Source organism: Ascaphus truei, unplaced genomic scaffold, assembly GCF_040206685.1.
Source record: "Ascaphus truei isolate aAscTru1 unplaced genomic scaffold, aAscTru1.hap1 HAP1_SCAFFOLD_2851, whole genome shotgun sequence".
NCBI classification, from domain to species: domain Eukaryota; kingdom Metazoa; phylum Chordata; class Amphibia; order Anura; family Ascaphidae; genus Ascaphus; species Ascaphus truei.
Genome location: NW_027455807.1, coordinates 1 through 5,000, shown reverse-complemented (window position 1 = coordinate 5,000; position 5,000 = coordinate 1).

The window sequence follows — 5,000 nt, the reverse complement described above, 5'->3', positions numbered from 1 at the left end:
TTGTTCTTTCAGTGTTAAAGGCAGTACATTTCAATCAAAGGTAACAGGTAAAAGTTATAATGTAAACACTTTTATAAACTGTAAGAGTATGTACTGCGTATACTTATTAGAGTGCCCATGCGGGTTGCAGTACGTGGGGAGAACAGGGTGGAAACTCCAACGTAGACTGGCAGAGCATGTATCTACTATATATTTCTGAAAGTGTCCTATGTGGCCGGGTCTGTATGTGTCTCCCTGTGCCCCTCCCCGTGTTCCTAGCGGCAATCTCATTGGACCTTGGGCCAGGCCACTGAGATTGCGCCCTTGGGGCCGCCCGCCCCCGCACACCGCTCATGGGGCCTGAGGCGGAGGGAAGGGCACACACACACACACACACACACACACACACACACACACACATCACGTAGACACTCACACACACACACACACAGTCACTATACTCACACACACACACTCACACATGCACTATACACTCACACACACACACACACACATCACTATACACACACACACACACACACACACATCACTATACACACACTCACACACACATCACTATACACACACACACACACACGACACATCACTAGCACGACTCACTCACACACACTATCACTCTCTCACTCACACATCACTATACGACACTCACACACACACATCACTATACACACACACTCACACACATCACTATACACACACACACACACACACATCACTATACACACACACACACAGCACGACACTCACACATCACTATACACACTCACACTCACACACACACACACATCACTATCACACACACACACACACACATCACTATCACACACACACACACACACATCACTATACACACACACACAGCTCGACACACACATCACTATACACACTCACACACACACACATCACTATACACACACTCACACACACACACATCACTATACACACACACTCACCACACACTACACATCACTATACACACACACACACACACACATCACTATACACACACACAGCACGACACACACACACATCACTATACTCACACACACACACACACATCACTATACACACACACACACACACACATCACTATACACACACTCACACAGCTCACACACATCACTATACACACACACACACACACACACACACATCACATCACTACACACACACACACACACGACATCACTATACACACACACACACACACACATCACTATACACACACACACACACACACACATCACTATACACACACTCACACACACACACACAACACTATACACTCACACACACACACACTATCACACACACCACACACTACACTATACACACACACACACACACACATCACTATACACACACACACACACACACATCACTATACACACACACACACACATCACTATACACACATCACACACACACACATCACTATACACACACACACACACACATCACTATACACACACACACACACATCACATCACTACACTCACACACATCACACACACACACACACACACACACACATCACTATACACACACACACACACACACACACATCACTATACACACACACACACACACACACACAACACATCACTATACACACACACACACACACATCACTATACACACACACACACACACATCACTATACACACACACACACACACACATCACTAGTACACACACACACAGCACATCTCTACACACACACACACACACACATCACTATACACACACACACACACACACATCACTATACACACACACACACACAGCATCACTCACACACACACACACACACTCATCTCACTATACACACACACACACACACACATGCACGATACACACACACACACACACACACACATCACTATACACACACACACACACACATCACTACACACACTCACTCACATCACTACACACTCACAGTCACTATACACACACTACTCACTCACTAGCACGAGACACACATCACTACTCACACACATCACTATACACACACGACACACTCACACACATCACTATACACACACACACACACACACATCACTATCACTACACACACACACACACACATCACTATACACACACACACATCACTATACACACACACACACACTCACGAGACACACACACACATCACTAGACACACACACACACACACACACACACACACACATCACTATACACACACACACACACACACACACACATCACTATACACACACACACACAGCACACACATCACTATACACAGCACACACACACACATCACGATACACACACACACACTCACATCACATACACACACACACACACACTCACACACTAGACACACACACCACACACACACAGCACGATCACTATACACACCACACACTATCACATACACACACACACACACACACACACACACACACACACACACACACACACACACACACACACACACACATACACACACACACACACATCACTATACACACACACACACACACATCACTATACGACACACACACACACACACACACATCACTATACACACACACACACACACACACACACATCACTATACACACACACACACACACACACACACATCACTATACACACACACACACACACACACATCACTATACACACACACACACACACTCATCACTACACACACACACACACACACACATCACTAGACACACACTCACACACACACATCACATACACACTCACACACGACACACACACACATCACTAGACACACACACACACACACACATCAGCTATACACACACACACACTCACTCACACACAGCACTACACAGCACACACACACACACACATCACTATACACACTCACACACACACATCAGCTAGTACACACACACACTCACATCACTCACATCACTATACTCACACACTCACACAGCACACATCACTATACACACCACACACACACACATCACTATACACACACACACACACACACACATCACTATACACACACACACACACTAGACACACACACACACACACACACACATCACTATACACACACACACACACACACACACGACACACACACTACACACACACACACATCACTATACACACACACACACACACACACACATCACTATACACACACACACACACACTCACTATACACACACACACACACACACACACATCACACACACACACACACACACACACATCACTATACACACACACACACACACACACACATCACTATACACACACACACACACACACACATCACTATACACACACACACACACATCACTACACACACACACACACACACACACACACATCACTATACACACACACACACACACACACACACACACACACACACACACACACACACACACACATCACTATACACACACACACACACACACACATCACTACACACACACACACACAGCACTATACACACACACACAGCACTATACACACACACACTCACTATACACACACACACACACACACATCACTATACACACACACACACACACACATCACTATACACACACACCACACACACATCACTATACACACACACACATCACTATACACACACACACATCACTATACACACACACACACACGATCACACACACACACACATCACTATCACACACACACACACACACACATCACTATACACACACACACACACACACATCACTATACACACACACACACACACACACACATCACTATACACACACACACACACACACACATCACTATACACACACACACACACACACACATCACTATACACACACACACACACACACACATCACTATACACACACACACACACATCACTACACAACACACACACACACACACATCACTATACACACACACACACACACACACACATCACTATACACACACACACACACACACATCACTATACACACACACACACACATCACTATACACACACACACACACACACACACACACATCACTATACACACACACACACACACACATCACTATACACACACACACACACACACACATCACTATACACACACACACACACACACACATCACTATACACACACACACACCTCACTATACACACACACACACACCCACACATACACACACACACACACACACACACACACACACATCACTATACACACACACACACACACACACACACACACATCACTATACACACACACACACACACACTCACTATACACACACACACACACACACACACACACACACTCCACACACACATCACTATACACACACACACACACATCACTATACACACACACACACACACATCACTATACACACACACACACACACACACACACACATCACTATACACACACACACACACACATCACTATACACACACACACACACACACTACACACACACACACACATCACTATACACACACACACACACACACACATCACTATACACACACACATCACTATACACACACACACCACACACACACACACACATCACTATACACACACACACACACACACACACACATCACTATACACACACACACACACACACACACATCACTATACACACACACACACACACACACATCACTATACACACACACACACACACACACATCACTATACACACCCACACACACATCACTATACACACACACACACACACACACACATCACTATACACACACACACACACACATCACTATACACACACACACAACACACACATCACTATACACACACACACACACAACACACACATCACTATACACACACACACACAACACACACACACACATCACATACACACACACACACACACACACACACACACACACACACATCACTATACACACACACACACTCACTATACACACACACACACACACATCACTATACACACACACACACACACACATCACTATACACACACACACA